The sequence below is a fragment of the Ranitomeya variabilis genome, chromosome 2 (assembly GCF_051348905.1).
Source record: "Ranitomeya variabilis isolate aRanVar5 chromosome 2, aRanVar5.hap1, whole genome shotgun sequence".
Classification (NCBI taxonomy): domain Eukaryota; kingdom Metazoa; phylum Chordata; class Amphibia; order Anura; family Dendrobatidae; genus Ranitomeya; species Ranitomeya variabilis.
Genome location: NC_135233.1, coordinates 1,012,696,530 through 1,012,720,955, shown reverse-complemented (window position 1 = coordinate 1,012,720,955; position 24,426 = coordinate 1,012,696,530).

Below are 24,426 nucleotides of genomic sequence, written 5' to 3'. Positions count from 1 at the left end.
ATGAACCTCGGAAATAACTCTGCTGGTCCATCTATCTGGGGCAAACAGTCTCTCTGGTGGGCAACGGTCAGGTCTATCCACCTGAAATTTCTGCAGCACTCGTCGCAAATCTGGGGAAATGGCAGACAAAATCACTCCCTCTCTGAGGATACCAGCTGGCTCTGAAACTCCCGGAGAGTCAGGCACAAAACTCCTAGAAAGAGCATCAGCCTTCACGTTCTTCGAACCAGGCAGGTACGAGACCACGAAATCAAAACGGGAGAAAAACAATGACCAACGAGCCTGTCTAGGATTCAGCCGCTTGGCAGACTCGAGATAAATCAGATTCTTGTGATCAGTCAAGACCACCACACGATGCTTAGCTCCCTTGAGCCAATGTCGCAACTCCTCAAATGCCCACTTCATGGCCAACAACTCCCGATTACCAACATCATAATTCCGCTCGGCAGGTGAAAACTTTCTTGAAAAGAAAGCACAAGGCTTCATCACAGAGCAATCAGAGCTTCTCTGTGATAAAACAGCCCCTGCTCCAATCTCAGAAGCATCAACCTCGACCTGAAAAGGAAGAGAGACATCAGGCTGACACAAAACTGGAGCCGAAGAAAACCGGCGCTTCAGCTCCCGAAAGGCTTCCACGGCCGCAGGAGACCAATTAGTCACATCAGAACCCTTCTTGGTCAAATCCGTCAAGGGTTTAACCACGCCAGAAAAATTAGCAATGAAGCGACGGTAAAAATTAGCAAAACCCAAGAACTTCTGAAGACTCTTAACAGATGTAGGCTGAGTCCAGTCATGAATAGCCTGGACCTTGACTGGGTCCATCTCAATAGTAGAAGGAGAAAATTAAAACCCAAAAAGGAAACCTTCTGTACTCCGAAGAGACATTTTGAGCCCTTCACAAATAAGGCATTAGCACGCAGGACCTGAAATACCATCCTGACCTGCTTCACATGGGACTCCCAGTCCTCAGAAAAGACCAAAATATCATCCAGATACACAATCATAAATTTATCCAGATATTCTCGGAAGATGTCATGCATGAAGGACTGGAACACAGAAGGAGCATTAGAGAGTACAAAAGGCATCACCAAGTACTCAAAATGGCCTTCGGGCGTATTAAATGCTGTTTTCCATTCATCCCCCTGTTAATACGCACAAGGTTATATGCACCACGAAGATCTATCTTGGTGAACCAACTGGACCCCTTAATCCGAGCAAACAGATCAGATAATAATGGCAAAGGATACTGAAATTTGACCGTGATTTTATTTAGAAGATGATAATCTATACAAGGTCTCAGAGAACCATCCTTCTTGGCCACAAAAAAGAATCCTGCACCAAGAGGGGAGGAGGACGGGCGAATATGTCCCTTCTCTAAAGACTCCTTTATATAACTCCGCATTGCGGCATGTTCTAGTACAGACAAATTAAAAAGTCGTCTCTTAGGGAACTTACTACCAGGAATCAAAATTATAGCACAATCACAATCCCTGTGAGGAGGCAGGGCACCGGATCTGGGCTCATCAAATACATCCTGGTAGTCCGACAAAAACTCAGGGACCTCAGAAGGAGTGGAAGAAGCAATTGACACCAAAGGAGCATCGCCATGAATCCCCTGGCAACCCCAACTTGAAACAGACATAGCTTTCCAATCCAGAACTGGATTATGGGCCTGCAGCCATGGCAGACCCAAAACGACAACATCATGCAAATTATGCAGCACAAGAAAGCGAATCACCTCCTGATGTACAGGAGTCATGCACATGGTCACTTGAGTCCAATACTGAGGCTTATTCTCAGCCAATGGTGTAGCATCAATTCCCCTCAGTGGAATAGGGAATTCCAAAGGCTCCAGGACCAAACCACAGCGCCTGGCAAACGACAAATCCATCAGGTTCAGGGCAGCACCTGAATCCACAAAAGCCATAACCGAGTAGGATGACAAAGAACAAATTAAAGTAACAGACAAAATGAATTTAGGCTGTATAGTACCAATGGTGACAGATTTAGCAATTTTTTTTACGCGCTTAGAGCATGCTGAGATAACATGAGTTGAATCACCACAGTAAAAGCACAACCCATTTTGACGTCTATGATTTTGCCGCTCAATTCTGGTCAGAATTCGGTCACATTGCATAGACTCAGGTCTCTGTTCAGAAAACACCGCCAGATGGTGCGCAGATTTGCGCTCCCGCAAACGCCGATCAATCTGAATGGCTAAAGCCATTGAGTCATTCAGACTTGCAGGCGTGGGGAACCCCACCATAACATTCTTAATGGCTTCAGAAAGACCTTCTCTGAAATTTGCAGCCAGGGCACACTCATTCCATTGAGTAAGCACCGACCATTTCCGAAATTTTTGACAATACACCTCAGCTTCATCCTGGCCCTGAGAGAGAGCCAGCAAGGCCCTTTCTGCCTGGTTCTCAAGATTAGGTTCCTCATAAAGCAATCCAAGCGCCAGAAAAAACGCATCCACATTCAGCAATGCAGGATCTCCTGGCGCCAGAGAGAAAGCCCAATCTTGAGGGTCGCCACGTAACAGGGAGATAACAATTCTAACTTGCTGAGCGGAATCACCAGAGGAACGAGGTCTCAAAGAAAGAAATAATTTACAATTATTCTTAAAATTCAGAAACCTAGATCTATCTCCAGAAAACAACTCAGGAATAGGTACTTTTGGCTCAGACATAGGACTGTGAACAACAAAATCCTGAATGCTTTGCACCCTTTCAGCAAGATGATCCACACTAGAAGTCAGACTCTGAATATCTATGTCTGCAGCTGAACTCAAAGCCACCCAGAGATTAAGGGGATGAGAGAAGCTGGACAGACTGCAGCAAAGGGAGAGAAAAAAAAAATTGTACTCAGGACTTCTCTTATCCCACTTCTGCGATGCATTAAACACTTTTTGGCCTGCTGTACTGTTATGATCCTTAGTGGCTGAGGATCACAGAATGGACTAGCTAAGTAACTGAACATAGAACGAGCTCTAGGGAGGTGGTAACTGGACTGACCGCAAAACCTGATCCTAACCAAACACACTAAAGGTAGCCGGTGAACATGCCTAAATTCCTGGACGTCTCGACGCAGCCTGAGAAACTTGCTACCCCTATAGAGAAAGTAAGACCTCACTTGCCTCAGAGAAATGACCCCAAAGATATAGGAAGCCCCCAACAAATAATAACGGTGAGGTAAGGGGAAAATACAAACGCAGAAATGAAAACAGATTCAGCAAATGAGGCCCACTAATACTAGATAGCGGAAGACAGACAGGGAACTGTGCGGTCAGTAAAAAACCCTATACAAAATATCCACGCTGAGAATTCAAGAACCCCCACACCAACTAACGGTGTGAGGGGAGAAACTCAGCCCCCTAGAGCTACCAGCAAGCAAGGAAATCACATAGTTACATAGTTACATAGTTATTAAGGTTGAAGGAAGACTTTAAGTCCATCTAGTTCAACCCATAGCCTAACATGCCCTAACATGTTGATCCAGGGGAAGGCAAAAAAAACCCATGTGGTAAGAGTAAGCTCCATCATGGGGAAAAAAATTCCTTCCCGACCCACATACGGCAATCAGACTAGTTCCCTGGATCAACGCCTTATCAAGGAATCTAATATATATCCCCTGTAATATTATACTTTTCCAGAAACGTATCCAGTCCCCTCTTAAATTGAAGCAATGAGTCACTCATTACAACATCATACGGCAGAGAGTTCCATAGTCTCACTGTTCTTACAGTAAAGAATCCGCGTCTGTTATTATGCTTAAACCTTTTTTCCTCCAGACGTAGAGGATGCCCCCTTGTCCCTGTCACCGGTCTATGATTAAAAAGATCAGCAGAAAGGTCTTTGTACTGTCCCCTCATATATTTATACATTAACATAAGATCACCCCTTAGTCTTCGTTTTTCCAAACTAAATAGCCCCAAGTGTAATAACCTATCTTGGTATTGCAGACCCCCCAGTCCTTTAATAACCTTGGTTGCTCTTCTCTGCACTCGCTCCAGTTCAGCTATGTCTTTCTTATACACCGGAGACCAGAACTGTGCACAGTATTCTAAGTGTGGTCGCACTAGTGACTTGTATAGAGGTAAAATTATGTTCTCCTCATGAGCATCTATGCCTCTTTTAATGCATCCCATTATTTTATTTGCCTTTGTAGCAGCTGCCTGACACTGGCCACTGAATATGAGTTTGTCATCCACCCATACACCCAGGTCTTTTTCATTGACGGTTTTGCCCAGAGTTTTAGAATTAAACACATAGTTATACATCTTATTACTTCTACCCAAGTGCATGACCTTACATTTATCCCCATTAAAGCTCATTTGCCATTTATCAGCCCAAGCTTCTAGCTTACATGAATCAGCCTGTAATATAAAATTGTCCTCCCCTGTATTGATTACCCTGCAGAGTTTAGTGTCATCTGCAAATATTGAAATTCTACTCTGAATGCCCCCTACAAGGTCATTAATAAATATGTTAAAAAGAAGAGGGCCCAATACTGACCCCTGTGGTACCCCACTACTAACCGTGACCCAGTCCGAGTGTGCTCCATTAATAACCACCCTTTGTTTCCTATCCCTGAGCCAACTCTCAACCCACTTGCACATATTTTCCCCTATCCCCATTATTCTCATTTTATGTATCAACCTTTTGTGTGGCACCGTATCAAAAGCTTTTGAAAAGTCCATATACACTACATCTACTGGGTTTCCTTGGTCCAGACCGGAACTTACCTCTTCATTGAAGCTGATCAAATTAGTCTGACATGATCGGTCCCTAGTAGTGTTGAGCGATACCGTCCGATACTTGAAAGTATCGGTATCGGAAAGTATCGGCCGATACCGGCAAAGTATCGGATCCAATCCGATACCGATACCCGATACCAATACAAGTCAATGGGACTCAAGTATCGGACGGTATTCCTGATGGTTCCCAGGGTCTGAAGGAGAGGAAACTCTCCTTCAGACCCTGGGATCCATATAAATGTGTAAAATAAAGAATTAAAATAAAAAATATTGCTATACTCACCTGTCCGACGCAGCCTGGACCTCAGCGAGGGAACCGGCAGCGTTGTTTGTTTAAAATTCGCGCTTTTACTTGGTTACGTGAAGTCCCGGCTTGTGATTGGTCAGGGCGGCCATGTTGCCGGGACGCGGACCAATCACAGCAAGCCGTGACGAAATTAATGTCACGGCTTGCTGTGATTGGTCCGCGTCCCGGCAACATGGCCACCATTAACCAATCACAAGCCGTGACGTCATGGGAGGCTGGACACGCGCGCATTTTAAAATGGGCGCGTGTCCAGCCTCCCGTGACGTCCCGGCTTGTGATTGGTTGCGGCGCGGTCAACCAATCACAAGCCGGGAGGCTGGACACGCGCGCATTTTAAAATGCGTTTTAAAATGCGCTCATGTCCAAATTGTACACTTATTTATATGTATACAGAAGTATGATGTTTTCAACCCTGTAGTTTGGCTTAGCTTGGCACTTTTTGATGTATTGCGAGGCTCAGGTCTTGATTGTGAGCTTGGTACACACTTGTGATTGGTTGACCGCGCCGCAACCAATCACAAGCCGGGACGTCACGGGAGGCTGGACACGCGCCCATTTTAAAATGCGCGCGTGTCCAGCCTCCCGTGACGTCCCGGCTTGTGATTGGTTGCATCGCGGTCAACCAATCACAAGCCGGGAGGCTGGACGCGCGCATTTTAAAATGTGCGCGTGTCCAGCCTCCCGTGACGTCACGGCTTGTGATTGGTCGCGGCGGCCATGTTGCCGGGACGCGGACCAATCACAGCAAGCCGAGACGTAATTTCAGGTCCTGCAGGATTTTAAAATTACGTTCCGGCGTTGTGATTGGTCCGCGTCCCGGCAACATGGCCGCCGCGACCAATCACAAGCCGGGACGTCACGGGAGGCTGGACACGCGCGCATTTTAAAATGTGCGCGTGTCCAGCCTCCCGTGACGTCCCGGCTTGTGATTGGTTACGTCGCCCATGTGACCACGACGCGCCCAATCACAACGCCGGAACGTAATTTTAAAATCCTGCAAGGACCTGAAATTACGTCACGGCTTGCTGTGATTGGTCCGCGTCCCGGCAACATGGCCGCCGCGACCAATCACAAGCCGGGACTTCACGTAACCAAGTAAACGCGCGAATTTTAAACAAACAACGCTGCCGGTTCCCTCGCTGAGGTCCGGGCTGCGTCGGAGAGGTGAGTATAGCAATATTTTTTATTTTAATTCTCTCTTTTACACATTATTACATTAATGTTGTTTCGATACCCGATACCCGATACCACAAAAGTATCGGATCTCGGTATCGGAATTCCGATACAGCATGTATCGGCCGATACCCGATACTTGCAGTATCGGAATGCTCAACACTAGTCCCTAGTAAACCCGTGCTGATACTGGGTCATGAGGTTATTCCTCTTCAGATATTCCAGTATAGCATCCCTTAGAATGCCCTCCAGGATTTTTCCCACAGTAGAGGTTAAACTTACTGGCCTATAATTTCCGAGTTCAGTTTTTGTCCCCTTTTTGAATATTGGCACCACATTTGCTATACGCCAGTCCTGTGGTACAGACCCTGTTATTATGGACTCTTTAAAGATTAGCAAGCTGGACAAGGACAAATAAATAAGCAAGAAACATATTGAACACTGACGAGCAAAAAATAACCAAACAGAAACTTAGCTTCTCTTGGCGAGACTGATAACGAAGGAATTCAGGAGAGATCAAAATAGCACTGAATACATCGACAGCAGGCAACAACTGATAGTCCAGGTGAGCTAAATAGGAAACCATCTAACAGATAACGAGACAGCTGATCCAGCCTCAGACCTGCAGAATGACACAAAGAGCCACCAGATGGAGCCCAAAGACAGCACTCACACAGTACCACTCGTGACCACAAGAGGGAGCCCAAAAACAGAGTTCACAACAGTTGTGGTGGCTAAGTGACTGGAAGCATTATCTGTTATCCAACAAACAACGGTTTCACACTAGGGTTGAGCGAAACGGGTCGGCCATTTTCAGAAGTCGCCGACTTTTGGCAAAGTCGGGTTTCATGAAACCCGACCCGACCCCTGTGTGGGGTCGGCCATGAGGTTGGCGATCTTCTGAATCTGGTATCGGAATTCCGATACCGAGTTCCGATATGTTTGCGATATCGGGAATCGGTATCGGAATCCATATTTAAGTGTAAAATAAAGAATCAAAATAAAAAATATTGATATACTCACCCTCGGACGCGCCCTGGTACTAACTGACAGCCTTCCTTCCTAAGAATGAGCGCGTGAATGATCTGCGGTGACGTCGCGGCTTGTGATTGGTCGCGTGAGCGGTCACATGGGCGGTCGCGACCAATCACAAGCCACGACGTCATCTAAGGTCCTTCACGCGCTCATTCTTAGGAAGGAAGGCTGCCGGAAAGAAGCAGTGCGCGTCCGAGGGTGAGTATATACCTAATAGGAATATACTCACCCTCGGACGCGCCCTGCTTCTTTCTGGCAGCCTTCCTTCCTAAGAATGAGCGCGTGAAGTACCTTAGATGACGTTGCGGCTTGTGATTGGTCGCGACCGCCCATGTGACCGCTCACGCGACCAATCACAAGCCGCGACATCACCGCAGGTCATTCACGTGCTCATTCTTAGGAAGGAAGGCTGCCAGTTAGTACCAGGGCGCGTCCGAGGGTGAGTATATCAATATTTTTTATTTTGATTCTTTATTTTACACATTAATATGGATCCCAGGGCCTGAAGGAGAGTTTCCTCTCCTTCAGACCCTGGGAACCATAGTATCCCATTGCACTGCATTGGGTTTCGTGTTTCGGCCGACCCCGACCCCGACTTTTTTATAGGATCGGCCGATTTCACTCGACCCGACTTTTGAGAAAGTCGGGTTTCGTGAAACCCGACCCGATCCTATAAAAATAAAAGTCGCTCAACCCTATTTCACACTGCTCTGGCTTCAATAGTGGTGTGCTGCAGTCCCCTACAAACTGGGACATCTTCTCGAGGGAGAAGATGTGGGTCTTTGTTGTGGCCCACTTTCACCTTGGCCACAGCCTTGTCCTCTGGATGCACCATCGGCATCACATCCACTTTCCCGTCCCTTGCCTTGCACATTTTAAATGGACTTTTGCACTATTTCAAATGCTCAACACAAATATATTTATTAATAGCGAAATAATATCTGATCAGTATGCCTGCAAATCTACAATTTTTAAAACCCAAACACCAGGCAGGCCTCAGCCTGATATAACAGACTGTATTCAATTTTTGGGGGTGATTTTGTTAAGTAAATTTATGCAAAATAGTGCTGTACAGAATTAGAGTATCAGACAGCAAAAAAAGGGGTCCACCGGCCTACAATGCCAAACTTGGTGCACTCAGATGTATGAGGGCTGTCACGGGAATACCACACTGGCAAATGTGTGGCCTTTTTATATTTTTGAAGTTAAATAGTGCTATATAGAATTACAGTATCAGACAGCAAAAAAAGGGGTCCACCGGCCTACAATGCCCAAACTTGGAGCACTCAGATATGAGGGCTGTCACCGAAATACCACACTAGCACATATGTGACCTTTTTATATTTTTTGAAGCTAAATCATGCTGTACAGAATAAGAGTATCAGACAGCAAAAAAAAGGGGTCCACCAAACTACAATGCCTAAACTTGGAGCACTTAGATATATGAGGGCTGTCACGGTAATACCACACTGGCAAATATGTGGCCTTTTTATATTTTTTGAAGCTAAATAGTGCTGTAAAGCATTAGAGTATCAGACAGCAAAAAAGGGGTACACCGGCCTACATTGATCAAACTTTGAGAATGCAGATATATGCGGGCTGTCACGGAAATACCACACTGGCAAATATGTGGCCTTTTCATATTTTTTGAAGTGAAATAGTGCTGTATAGAATTAGAGTATCAGACAGCAAACAAAGGGGTCCACCAGACTACAATGCCCAAACTTGGAGCACGCAGATATCACCCCATCACCCCTCATAAAATAAAATACATTTACTTAGTGATGAGCGAAAGTGCTCGCCACTACTCGTTACTCGCCTGAGTATCACTATGCTCGGTGTACTTGGAGAGCACCGAGCATTCCGGGATTATTTGGCGGTAACTGTTGTCTTCACTCAGCTTTTTTGGCGGACTTTAGAGACCCAATCACGCTGCAGGGATTGTCTGCCAGGCCATGAAACGCCACAGACATCTTTGTTGTGGTCATGCAGTGATTGGCTTGGCCGCACAGCATCATCCCGAGTATAAGAGACCTGGCGTCACCCTGCTCGCCGCATTCTGCTCTGGATTCAGAGAGAGTAGGGAGACCTGGTGCCGAAATAGGATCAGAATCGTGGTTTTTATAGTTAGTGTAGGTCTCCAACTGTTAAATCCACAACGCCAGAGAAACCAACAGTCCTTTTTTGGGCTAATTCTTGGGTCCCGATTTTGCAGCGCTAGGTAGGCAGGGCACAGCATATCCACATCAGTGCAAGGCCTGCAGGCACTGTATGTGCGTACATTGCTCCCACTGCATCACTCCCAAAGCACCATAACTGTCTACTGCCAATGCAGCTTCTTTACTATATACCTAGTTGCATTTTTTCCCCAAAATTCACCCCCCCAAAAAAATATACAGTGTGTTCTGTCAGACCGAGGTCTGTTTAAAAATCATAGTATGTCAGGCATACGTAGCATAGTTGTGTGTGTTAGCCTTGTGCCACTGTTTTTTTTTCTTGTCTTAAATTCACCAAAAAAAGGCATCATATATCTGGGTCCCCCAAGTGTGGGTATTTTAGGCCATTTTGCCACTGTTCTTGCTGTCTGTTACTCTACTTATATACAGCACTATTTTGCATTTTACAAAAAAACAGGCCACGCGTTTGGCAATGTGGTATTTCCGTGACAAGCCTCATATATCTGTGTGCTCAAAGTTAGGGCATTGTAGGCCGGCTTACCTCTTTTTTCCTGTCTATTACTCCAATTATATACAGCACTATTTTGCTTTTTATGAAAAGCAGGCCACATAATTGGCAGTGTGGTATTTCAGTTACAGACCTCAGATCTGCGTGCTCCAATTTTGGGCATTGTAGACCGGTTTACCACTTTTTTTCCTGTCTAGTACTCAACTTATATACAGTACTATTTTGCTTTAAACTAAAAATACTGGCCACATATTTGGCAGTGTGTTATTTCCGTGACAGGCCTCATATATCAGCATGCTCCAAGTTTGGCCATTGTAGGCCAGTTGCAACTTTTTTCCTGTCTGTTACTCTAAATATAGAGCAATATTTTCCATTCAGAAAATACAGGCCAGGAGTTGATGGTCCTAGAAGAAGAGGAAGCAGAGGAGGATGCGGAAGGGATAACATTGTCTCTAAGTTCCAGACTGTCATCACACAGTTGGGTACCAAGGGAGGGTGACTTACTGCGATCGAGGGGGCTGGTAATAACAGACAAACTTTTAGTGAAGATGCAAGATCCGAGGAACAAATGGAGGAGGAAGAGGTGATGGGCGAGCAACTGTCAGGAGATGAAGAGGATAATCTTTCCCTCTCTGTTGTTCATGGTTGGCAGGAGGGGATGGAGGAAACAAGAATCAATGTTACCTAACCACTAGTGTTGAGTGATATCTTCCGATATTGGGAAATATCAGATCGGATTGGATCGGACCGATTCCCAAACAATATCGGATATCGCTGATTCTGATACCGGAAACCAATGCAAGTCAATGGGACACAAATATCGGAATGAAAATAAACCCTTTCTTTCCTTGTAGGTTAATTCTACATGAAGTAAAACAACTAAGAATAATGTAGAATGTATTGGGGGAGGTGGAGGAGACATTAAAGGCATAATGGTTTAGCCCAATCAAATGGAATAGCAGGAATTATTATTTTTTTAAGACGTTTGGAGTTACAAATATATTGACTATGTTAAGCTTTTTTATATTGTGTCAGATATTTATGTTTCACTACTTCCATGCTCTTCACCTTCTTTTTTACTTCACTCGCACTTTCTCTTTCATCATCCTCTTCAGGGTCATCTCCTTGGTCTTCTTCGGGGTGGTCTTCAGGGTCGTCATCTCCAGGGTCGTCATCTCTAGGGTCGTTGTCTCCGGGGTCGTCGTCTTCTTTGGGGTGGTCTTCAGGGTCATAGTCTCCAGGGTTGTGGTCTCCAGGGTCACCCTCTCCGGGGTCATCATCTCCGGGGTTGTTGTCTTCTTCGGGGTGGTCTTCAGGGTTGTTGTCTCCAGGGTCATTGTCTCCGGGGTCGTCGTCTTCTTCGGGGTGGTCTTCAAGGTCGTCTTCTTTAGGGTCGTCGTCAAGGAGATCCAGAGTCATTACCAAAAACCATTTCAAAAAGCTTGAACTTGGAAATGTAGCAGAAGGTACAAGAAGGCTGAGGAACTGCCGAGAACCTGCTGACGGTACTGGCACCATGATGGGTAATGGAACTACCGAGGACCAGCTGATGGTACTGGAACCCGGTTACTAAGCAGGAGGTACCCATGCCAGAAAGCACTACCAAGGACCACCAGACATTGGTGTAACTCGGATACCGAGAAGGAGGCACCTAAGCCAAAGGCTCTGCCTGGAACCAGCTGATGGTACTGGAACCCAGGGGGACCTATGCAAGATTGACTTCCAAAGAACCAACTAATGGTGCTGGAACTCAGATAGGCAGCAGAAGGTCCACATGAAAAAAAAGTTGCAAGGCCGCGAGCCGGCCACAGTTACCAAAACCCACAGTCCTACAGGGGGAGCTTGTCCTATTGGCACTACGGAACCAGCCTTGATTGCCAGATCCCGCAGCCCACATAGGAAGCACCTAAACTGCAGGCACCATAGAGTCAGCTAACCCGATCGCAACCCGACAGGACAACGTATTGGAGGCAAAGTGACGTTGACACTACCCGGAAACAGCTGGTGTGCTGGAACCTGGCTGGGCAGGAGGGAGTACGCGTGCCAAAGACACTGCCGAGAACCAGCTGATGGTACTAGAACCCGGATGGGTAGCAGAAGGTACAAGAGCCAATGGAACTACCGAGGACCAGCTGATGGTACTGGAACCCGGTTACTAAGCAGTAGGTACCCGTGCCAGAAAGCACTACCAAGGACCACCAGACGTTGGTGGAACTCGGATACCGAGAAGGAGGCACCTAAGCCAAAGGCTCTGCCTGGAACCAGCTGACGTTACTGTAACCACAAACTTAGGATTATTGATATAAGTGGTGCACCCCTGCACAACAAAATGGAGATGGGGTGCTAAACCTGGTCAGTAAATGGAATACTATAAACACAAAAGAAAAAAGACTCGACCAATAATGGTATGCACACCCATAAAATATGTGAAAATATCAAAAAATGTTTAATTACACCTCAAAGAACATGACAAACATGTAAAACCATTTAAAAAGGTCTGGATACAGAACCATGAATCACCACCCCTAAGCACAAATATCATGAAATAACAACACTGCATGGATAAAGTGCTATATATGTACAAAATGTATCCTGTCTAAACATGTAACGGTCCAATATGACATGCATGAATATATAAAGGCCGAAACAAATGCATACATAAACCCGTAGTCGTGCACTGACAGATAATCTAGCAATAAAATTACTGCAATTCAGTGTTTGGTATATAACAGTATAAAGTGTTATGTCAGCATGCTGTTAGGCCAAGATGATGGCAGTACCAAGATGGGTATATACATGCGGGCTACAAGCATGTGCTAGAAAGCCTCAAGTATGACATACATGAATATATGAAGGCCGAAACAAATGCATACATAAACCTGTAGTCGTATACTGACAGATAATCTAGCAATAAAATTACTGCAATTCAGTGTTTGGTATGTAACAATATAAAATGTTATATCAGCATGCTATTTGGCCAAGATAATAGCAATACCAAGATAGGTATATAGATGCGGGCTACAAGCATGTGCCCGAAAGCCTCAAATAGGCATATACTGGTACTCCCCTACAATCTAATAATAACCCAATGGGTGCCAAGATGTAAGAAAAAATGGGGGGAGTAAAGAGAGGAAAAAATATTCCAAAGGAACGGCATGAACTCTGAACAATGGTATACCATGAGCCCAGATACCTAATAGAGACAGGAGACAGGCTTAAGGGGTGAGGCGAGAGCCCCACGCATATCGCTGCGGACGCAGCTTCGTCAGGGGAAGTGAAAGAATCTGTCCGTTCTGAGGTATATATAGATGCAATAATGTTAGAAATGAGTCAAGTACTAACCGGTGTGTAGTTCTGACGAGACGCACACTGGAGGCCGCCGCATGGAGTGTGCAGGAAATGCAGGAAATGGCAATAGCCAGGAAGTGTACACCGTCGTCATGGTGCAGATGCACATGCAAGACGGTCACACTAGGGGGAGACATAGACGCATGCGCAGAAATCCCTGCATGATGGAAGACGGCATACATAAGCCGCAGGTAAAAGAAAAAAGGAATCTAGGCACAAATGAATGCATGCGGACCATAGATGCACAGTCAGTGCATGTTTGAAAACAAGAAATAAGATAACAGTGTAGAAACCTGTAACATATATTGGGGAAACAATGAATCAAAAGGAAAATCATAATGCGGTGGTTACAAAAATGTAACACAAACATCCAAAATGGCAACAAAAAGCAATATGGCCATAAAATAACAAGATTTTATTGAAGTACATACAAAAAAATGTTAAAAATGTATAATAACAGTATGGGGGTAGAAACTATACAAAAATGGTTACCACCAAGAGGTAAGATATGATATGGATATAGAATAGTACATTACTCAAGTAACAAGTTTGTGCGCACAGTATATCAAAAAAAATATATATGTAGTATAATTATGGTATGGTTATATAAGACAAAGATACAAGGCATGTAATGCGCATGAAGAGAAACAATAACATGAGAAAATAATAGGCTTGCTAATTGTAGTGCCAAAACAACTGTTTATAAACAGACGTGTGGAAGAGAACTATGCTTATGTAGATGAATGTTAATAGAAAATGCAGGCCTATATTGCAATGCATATGGTGCCAGCATCTATAACATTTACGCCTATTTCTATATAAAAACCAAGTGGTTTTACCAAAACGGAATATATAACTAGTTGGAAGAGGTGGCGGTTATAGCCTACCGGTAGCCAGATTCCACAAGCATTAGAGATTACAGCATGGCTAATATAAAGCAGCGGCCTAGATTGTTACCTCGTGGTGGTGACAGCAACCCGACGCGCGTTTCGCGTGATGCTTCGTCCGGGGAAAGTGCATCCACTTTCCCCGGACGAAGCATCACGCGAAACGCGCGTCGGGTTGCTGTCACCACCACGAGGTAACAATCTAGGCCGCTGCTTTATATTAGCCATGCTGTAATCTCTAATGCTTGTGGAATCTGGCTACCGGTAGGCTATAACCGCCACCTCTTCCAACTAGTTATATATTCCGTTTTGGTAAAACCACTTGGTTTTTATATAGAAATAGGCGTAAATGTTATAGGTGCTGGCACCATATGCATTGCAATATAGGCCTGCATTTTCTATTAACATTCATCTACATAAGCATAGTTCTCTTCCACACGTCTGTTTATAAACAGTTGTTTTGGCACTACAATTAGCAAGCCTATTATTTTCTCATGTTATTGTTTCTCTTCATGCGCATTACATGCCTTGTATCTTTGTCTTATATAACCATACCATAATTATACTACATATATATTTTTTTTGATATACTGTGCGCACAAACTTGTTACTTGAGTAATGTACTATTCTATATCCATATCATATCTTACCTCTTGGTGGTAACCATTTTTGTATAGTTTCTACCCCCATACTGTTATTATACATTTTTAACATTTTTTTGTATGTACTTCAATAAAATCTTGTTATTTTATGGCCATATTGCTTTTTGTTGCCATTTTGGATGTTTATATTATTTTGGAGCATTGCCACTAAACTAGGCAGATACTTTTTCTCCTTTTGATGTAAAAATGTAACACAGCAGCTTTCACCCCACTCATACCAAGGTGGGTGTTCCCATCAGCCAATTTCTTCGGGTAAGACGCAATTGTATGCATGATGTTGACTTTTTATTGCAGGCCCAAAAGCTTACCAATCGCTTCAGACAGAGGGGCTATCCCAAAAGAGTCATATGTTCAGCTTTTCAGAGAGCACGGCGTGAGGATCAAGCATCATTGCTGACCTCTAGACCACGTAACACGGACAAAGCCACCAGATTCGTCACCGACTACAACAATAGCTGGCACCAGGTAACAACGATTATCAATAGACATTGGTCTATTTTAAGAACTGACTCTCAGACAGCAGAGGTGACTAGTGACAGACCATTGCTCGCAATGAGACGGGCAACAAACCTACGGGATCTGTTGACACAAAGCCACTTTACAAGACCTACAGTAAGACTCAACAGGGGTTTAAACATCAAAGGGTCTTTCCCCTGTGGGGATTGCAATGTATGTTCCTTTATGATACCTACTAGGAATATTTTCTTTAACCCAGTAGATTCTTCTACCCATCGGCTCCAACATTACATCAACTGCAAGACGAGGGACGTCATCTATGTCATCATTTGCCCATGTGGGAAGCCGTACGTCGGACTAACTTCCCAAGAGCTACGCAAGAGGATACAGAAGCATATGTCCACCATCCACCTGGCAGCCGCTGAACCACGCAAGGGTGAGCCCCTTAACCCGGTGGCTGCACATTTTTTGGCCGCACATGGGGGATCCACATCCAATACCAATGTTGTGGGGCTGCAGAGAATACCATATAGCGGTAGGGGTGGTAACTCACAAAATCAACACCTGAGGACTGAATCGAGGTGGATAATTAATATTCGGTCCGTAACTCCGCTAGGACTTAATGAAGAATTATGGTTCACCGGTTTCTTGGGTTGATGCGGACGGCTCGGACAATTTTCATTGGTTAGGGAGGATTTTTTAACATATGCTTTTTACCTCACTGTGGTCCTCATGTGTCTGTCTCTCGCCTTTGTTTCATTTTTAGAGTGCCACCATAATAATTGTTGCAGCAGAAGGTCTGCTGATCCAGTATTGGACATCTTGTCTGGCGCTTCTGGTGGTTTATTAACAATCTGTCATGGCAGACTCATATACCCCATGAACTTGGAGAAATGTCGGTTTTTCTGGAGCACCATATCTGCACCATCCTGAGAACTACAGGTTACAGCCTCTTTGAATTCTGGACTCCAAACGATATCAATGTCGCCAAGGTTGCGTATTTTTATAAGACTGACCGGGACTATGTAGTTGAGCACTGGACATCTCGCCTGGCGTTTCTGGTGGCTTATTAACAATTTGTGATAGTCGACCCATACACCCCATGAACCTGGAGAAATGTCGGCATTCTGGAGCATTATATCTGCACCATCCCGGGAACTACATGTCATAGCCTTTCAGAATTCTGGACACCAAATAATATGAACGCTGCTAAGGTTGCGCATTTTCACAAGACGTACTGGGACTATGTGGTTGAGCCTTTTCCCCTTGCTTTTATTTAAATCTGTGTTATAATACTCGTGCTTCCTAATAGGGTCTAGGTTGGCATTTGTGTGCAATCTGGCCCTGGTACTTGAGTCCTTATTGATGAACATATATCCTTCTCAGGTGCAACCTACTTCGTTCATATGTATTGTCGGTATCTCTGACTTTCACCTAATATATGGATAAGCTTCTTTTGGGCAATCTGCCTCAAGATTTTTTCGGTATAGCCTCACCTAGCGGGGCCTCATTACTTATCTTGCTCTGGCTTATTTAACATTCTGTGGACGGTGTTTGCTTCCATGCCAGTTTTCCTCTAATTAAATGTTATTCCATTATTATATGGATGCCAGTTCATTTTTGTAACCACCGCATTATGATTTTCCTTTTGATTCATTGTTTCCCCAATACATGTTACAGGTTTCTACACTGTTATCCTATTTCTTGTTTTCAAACATGCACTGACTGTGCATCTATGGTCCGCATGCATTCATCTGTGCCTAGATTCCTTTTTTCTTTTACCTGCGGCTTATGTATGCCATCTTCCATCATGCAGGGATTTCTGCGCATGCGTCTATGTCTCCCCCTAGTGTGACCGTCTTGCATGTGCATCACCATGACGACGGTGTACACTTCCTGGCTATAGCCATTTCCTGCATTTCCTGCACACTCCATGCGGCGGCCTCCAGTGTGCGTCTCGTCAGAACTGCACACCGGTTAGTACTTGACTCATTTCTAACATTATTGCATCTATATATGCCTCAGAACGGACAGATTCTTTCACTTCCCCTGACGAAGCTGCGTCCGCAGCGATACACGTGGGGCTCTCGCCTCACCCCTTAAGCCTGTCTCCTGTCTCTATTAGGTATCTGGGCTCATGGTATACCATTGTTCAGAGTTCATGCCGTTCCTTTGGAATATTTTTTCCTCTCTTTACTCCCCCCATTTTTTCTTACATCTTGGCACCCATTGGGTTATTATTAGATTGTAGGGGAGTACCAGTTTATGCCTATTTGAGGCTTTCGGGCACATGCTTGTAGCCCGCATCTATATACCTATCTTGGTATTGCTATTATCTTGGCCAAACAGCATGCTGATATAACATTTTATATTGTTACATACCAAACACTGAATTGCAGTAATTTTATTGCTAGATTATCTGTCAGTATACGACTACAGGTTTATGTATGCATTTGTTTCGGCCTTCATATATTCATGTATGTCATACTTGAGGCTTTCTAGCACATGCTTGTAGCCCGCATGTATATACCCATCTTGGTACTGCCATCATCTTGGCCTAACAGCATGCTGATATAACACTTTATACTGTTATATACCAAACACTGAATTGCAGTAATTTAATTGCTAGATTATCTGTCAGTGCACGACTACGGGTTTACGTATGCATTTGTTTCGGCCTTTATATATTCATGCATGTCATATTGGACCGTTACATGTTTAGACAGGATACATTTTGTACATATATAGCACTTTATCCATGCAGTGTTGTTATTTCATGATATTTGTGCTTAGGGGTGGTGATTCATGGTTCTGTATCCAGACCTTTTTAAATGGTTTTATATGTTTGTCATGTTCTTTGAGGTGTAATTAAACATTTTTTGATATTTTCACATATTTTATGGGTGTGCATACCATTATTGGTCGAGTCTTTTTTCTTTTGTGTTTATATTATTTTATTATATGACGTTACTGGAACCAGGATGGGTAGCAGAAGGTGCAAGAGCCAAAGACACTGCCGAGAACCAGCTGATGGTACTGGAACCCGGTTACTAAGCAGGAGGTACCCGTGCCAGAAAGCACTACCAAGGACCAACAGACGTTGGTGGAACTCGAATACCGAGAAGGAGGCAAATAAGCCAAAGGCACTGCCTGAAACCAGCTGACCGTACTGGAACCCAGGGGGACCTATTCAAGATTGACTTCCAAAGAACCAGCTAATGGTGCTGTAACTCAGATAGGCAGCAGAAGGTCCACATGAAAAAAATTTTGCAAGGCTGGGAGCTGGCCGCAGTTACCGAAACCCACAGTCCTACAGGGGAGCTTGTCCTATTGGCACTATGGAACCAGCCTTGATTGCCAGATCCTGCAGCCCACATAGGAAGCACCAAAACTGCAGGCACCATAGAGTCGGCTAAACCGACCGCAACCCGACAGGACAACGTATTGGAGGCAAAGTGACGTTGACACTACCCGGAAACAGGCTGGGCAGGAGGGAGTACCCGTGCCAAAGACACTGCTGGGAAATAGCTGGTGGTGCTGGAACCCAGGGTAAATAATAAAAACAGAGTGGAGCCAGAGGCATATTTGGAGCAAAAAAGAAGAGAATGTCCAGCTTCACCGAATCTGTAAAAAAGAGTTTTCTTTTTTCACAAACTTTAAACAAAGAGCATACAGACTTCAGCACGAACCATATGGGTAAGAATCTCAATGCATTTCTGGAGACTAAACTCCCTTAATCATGGAGTAATAATTAGAGCAAGTTTAAAATAAGTAGTAGTGTGAATGTGGACAGAGCAGGCGAAATTGCCAGACACACAGCAGGGGATCAGCTGACGTTACTGAACCCCAATAACACAGGAGTAAGTGTAGATTGTGCAGACGGCACTTCTGAGCAGCAACTGGCGGTGGTGGAGCCCAGGGTCAATGCTAGAAACAGAGTGAATGCAGAGGCCTAATTGGAGCAAGTTTAAAATCTGTAGTAGAGTGAGTGTGGATGGAGCAGGAGAAATTGCTGGACACACAGCAGGGGATCAGCTGACATTACTGAACCCCAATAACACGGCAGCAAGTGCTGACGACTGTGCAGACGGCACTTCTGAGCAGCAATTGGCAGTGTTGGAGCCCAGGGTCAATGCTAGAAACAGAGTGTAGCCAGAGGCCTAACTGGAGCAAGTTTAATATTAGTAGTAGTGTGAGTGAGGACGGAGCATGAGAAATTGCCGGATTCACAGCAGGGGATCAGCTGATGTTACTGAACCCCAATAACACGGCAGCAAGTGTTGACTGTGCAGATGGCACTTCTGAGCAGCAACTGGCAGTGTTGGAGCCCAGGGTAAATACTAGAAACATAGTGGAGGCAGAAGCGTAATTGGAGCAAATTTAAAATCTGTAGTAGTGTGAATATGGACTGAGCAGGAGAAATTGCCGGATACACAGCAGGGGATCAGCTGACGTTACTGAACCCCAATAACACGGCAGCAAGTGCTGACTGTGCAGATGGCACTTCTGAGCAGCAACTGGCGGTGTTGGAGCCCAGGATAAATACTAGAAACAGAGTGGAGGCAAAAGCGTAATTGGAGCAAGTTTAATATCTGTAGTAGTGTGAATGTAGACAGAGCAGGAGACGGCACTTCTGAGCAGCAATTGGCAGTGTTGGAGCCCAGGGTCAATGCTAGAAACATAGTGGAGGCAGAAGCGTAATTGGAGCAAATTTAAAATCTGTAGTAGTGTGAATATGGACAGAGCAGGAGAAATTGCCAGATACACAGCAGGGGATTAGCTGATGTTATTGAACCCCAATAACACGGCAGCAAGTGTTGACTGTGCAGATGGCACTTCTGAGCAGCAACTGGCGGTGTTGGAGCCAGGGTAAATACTGGAAACAGAGTGGAGGCAGAAGCGTAATTGGAGCAAGTTTAATATCTGTAGTAGTGTGAATGTAGACAGAGCAGGAGACGGCACTTCTGAGCAGTAACTGGTGGTGTTGGAGCCCAGGGACTACAGTTAAGGTGGTAGAAACATGAACACAACAGGAGACCTGGATACTGTTGCTAACCAATTATTTAATCTGGATGAGGACTGGCAAATTCCTGCGAGATCCAGGCCTTGTTCATTTTCAGAAAAGTAAGCCGGTCAACGTTATCGGAGGATAGTCGCATGCGACGGTCTGTTAGTACACCTCCTGTGGCACTAAACACACGTTCTGATAACACACTAGCAGCAGGGCAAGCCAGCACCTCCAATGCATACTGGCTAAGGTCTGGCCATGTATCCAGCTTAGAGACCCAAAACATGAAGGGGGAAGAGCCATGTGGGAGAACACTGAGAGGGCAAGACATGTAGTCTGTCACCATCTGACGGAAAAGTTGCCTCCTGCTGACTGGAGCCATCTGTGATGGTGTAGACATTTGTGATGAGGACACAAAACTTTGCCACATTTGGGCCATACTGGTCTTGCCTTGTGCTGAGGCGCTGCTTCTGCTCCCTCTTTGTGCAGAGCTTCCTCCACTGCCTCGACGCACTGAGCTGCTTTGTAAAGCACTAGCAGCACTGCTCTCGGTTGGAATGAAGAACATGATGGAATGCACCAGTGTGTCTTGGTACTCCCGCATTTTACACTCCCGTTTTAACGGTGTTATGAGGCTTTGGAAGATGTCCAGGTAGTGAGGATCTAGGAGGGTGGACACCCAATAATCAGCCGTGTTGAGAATGTGGGCAATGCGGCGGTCGTTTCTCAGGCACTGCAGCATGAAATCAACCATGTGCTGCAGACTGCCAACTGGCCAAGAAACGCTGTCCCCTGCTTGAGGCGTCATCTCTGCCTGCTCTGCATCACCCCTCCCTCGCTCTACATACTGACTACTAGAGTATTGTGTACCTCTTTCCTCTGGACAGATGTCTTCCTCCTCCATTGACTCCTCCTCATCCTCCTCACAAAGTGTCCCCTGCCTAGGCCTTTGTGGGGAACCACGTTGCGCAGACTGTCCAGAAGCAGATGGCATTTGTGACTCCTCATCCTCCACCTCTTCCGCAACCTCCTCCCTTAGTGTTTGCAGTGTTTCTTCAAGCAGGCAGATAAGGGGGATAGTCATGCTGACTAGTTCATCATCTGCACTAGCCATGCACGTGGAATTATCAAAGTCACGCAAAACGTGGCAGATGTCCTTCATAGAGGCCCACTCATTGGTGGTGAAGTGTGAACGGCGCGCAGTGCGACTTGTTTGCGCCTGATGCAGCTGGTACTCCATTACTGCTGCCTGCTGCTCACACAACCGCTCCAACATATGTAAGGTTGAATTCCACCTGGTGGGTAGGTCACATATGATGCGGTGTTCCGGAAGGCGGAATCGGCACTGCAGAGCTGCAATGCGCGATCTTGCCATGCTGGAACGCCGCAAGTGAGCGCACTCTAGGCAGACCTTGTGCAACAGTGCATCAAGATCCGGATAGTCCCTCAAAAAACTCTGTACGACCAAGTTGAGCACATGTGCCAGACATGGGATGTGAGTGAGGTTGCCTAGGCCCAGAACTGCCACCAGATTTCAGCCATTATCAATGTTGAAAATGGTGTGTTGACTCAAAAGGAAGGTGATAAACTGTTTCCTTCATTTCCTTGTATTCCTCATTGGTATACAATTCCAAAAATCCACAAGTCAGTATCACACCCTCCCGGACGACCGATTGTGTCAGGTCTGAATTCTGTCACAGAACCTCTTTCCCAATATCTTGATAGGTGTTTAAAACCGCTGCTGTCCCAAATTCCCTCTTTTGTGCGCGATTCTGGTGACTTTCTTAGGATTTTACAGTCAATTGAATGGCAACCTAATTTTTATTTAGCTTCTATAGATATAGAGAGTCTATACACCAGAATCCCGCACAATCTTGGTATATCAGCGGTAGAGAGAATTTTACACAATTCGAATAAATCGTCGACATTTTTTTCTTTTATATTAGAGGGGCTTGATTTTGTATTAACTCGCAACGCATTTTAATTTCTGGATCAGTGGTACCTACAAGTGGTCAGTACCGCAATGGGTACGCCCGTAGCATGTGTTTTCGCCAATTTATTCTTGGAAGCCTTTGAGGAGAAGTTTATTACTGGTATAAAGAATCCCTTCTTGAAGCATATAAAATGGTATTTACGTTATGTGGATGATGTATTTGTTATCTGGGATGGTGATATTTCTGAATTTGAAAAATTTGTGGCATATTTAAATAATACCAATGATGAAAATATGCGCTTTACCTCTAATTTTGGACGTAACAATTTGTGTTTTCTTGACATTGATATAAACATTAAAGATGATGCTATCATAACAAAAGGTCATAGAAAACCTACAGCTTCCAACTCGCTGCTGCATTATGACTCTGCCCACCCGTATTATACGAAAAAAGTTTCCCTTACAGCCAGATGTTGCGTTTAAGGAAAATAAATAATGATGAAAGTTTGTTTCAACAGCAATTGGATGATTTAAAAACGCGTTTTGATGCAAGAGGTTATCCAAAAAATTTGCTGAATGCATTTGAACAACGTGTTAAAAAAGTAACGCAATCCGAATTGTGGAGTAAGAAATCAGGTTACTCCTCAATGCATTCGGGAAGTTCACAAAAGATTTTTAACTTTTGCTTTGAACATACCTCTCTTGATCAGGCGTTTTATTCGTCCATACGCAAGCATTGGAACGTTTTGGCTTCAGATGGCGTCTTGCACAAACGCGGTGAAATCGCTCCACGCTTCTCCTATAGACAGACGACTAATCTAACAGATATGTTAGTGAAACACTGTATTTCTCAACGCAATACTAACTGGCTGTCTACTAATACCCCAAAAGGCAATTTTCGCTGTGGGGATTGCAACTTCTGTTCTTATCATCAAACAGGTAAATCGTTACAAATTGGCTCTATATATCATCATGTAAGAGACTTGATCACATGTAAAACCAAATATGTGGTGTATATAATTTTTTGTCCATGTTCCTTCGATTATATAGGTCTATAGAGACCATAAGACTATAAGATCTGTCTTCATTAGATTCCTAGATTCCGTGTATGCAAATTGCCTCTTCTGAGAAAAAAGAGGACTTAAACTCTATAGCGCCACCTGTTGGAAGTAGCGATCCTACAAGTCACAATCAACCCTTTAACGAGTCGTGCACTTAGATTCCCTGAACATTTTCATTCAGTTACAACGGGCAAAGGCTCTCCTAGATTGATTAAGCACATTCAGGAAAAACATGATAGTAATCCGTGCTGCCTGCGTTTTGCAGGCTTGGAAGTAGTTAAATTACCACCAAGCGGGGGTGATCATAATAATATCCTATTGAGGCGTGAAGCTAGGTGGATTATTAAAGCAAATGCCCAAGGTCCATTGGGACTGAATGAAAGGTTGGATTATTCATGTTTTCTGTAGAATTTTTTTTATGTTTTTTTGATGTTTTTGTCTTTTGTTTTCAGATTACTTGTCATAGACTGGTTTTTATCACCTCTAAACAAGCTTTGCATTTGCATTTAATGTTTGAATGATTTGTCATTCTGTATCATGCTGTTCTGAGGAAAGTTTTTTTAAATGCACATTGTTGTTGTATGTTATGCTGACATCGCCGCATGTGATTTCTATGAATTTTAATTGTATGCAAATGTGATCACATGTGTGTATTTAAAAGAACTGACTTACCATTCTCTGTATCTGGACCCGTGGAAGCGCTTATTGCGCGAAACGGCCGTCGTCCTGTTTCATTTGCCTGCATAATCTGCACTTGTTTATCCGCAATATCTTGTCCATGATTTTTATAATGCAGTAAAGGACTAAGGTTGTTTTTTCACCAATATTTGGAGAGCTGCTGCTGTTTTTATTGCTTCTTTGGACTTCACACACTACCATGCCAGGCTGGAGATTTGCTGGCACAAACCACACGTCGCTGTGGTGCTTGATGGCATTCTAGAGCTCCTGCACTGTGTGGCTTCGATTCCCCAAAGAAATTAATTTCAATATGGCCTGTTGACGTTTGGCCACAGCTGTGCTCATATCAGTCGTAACAGGTAAGCGTACACGGGTCCATGTGGAGGTAGACTGTGATGGCTCCTGCAGCGCTGATTCAGAGGAACTGGAGTATG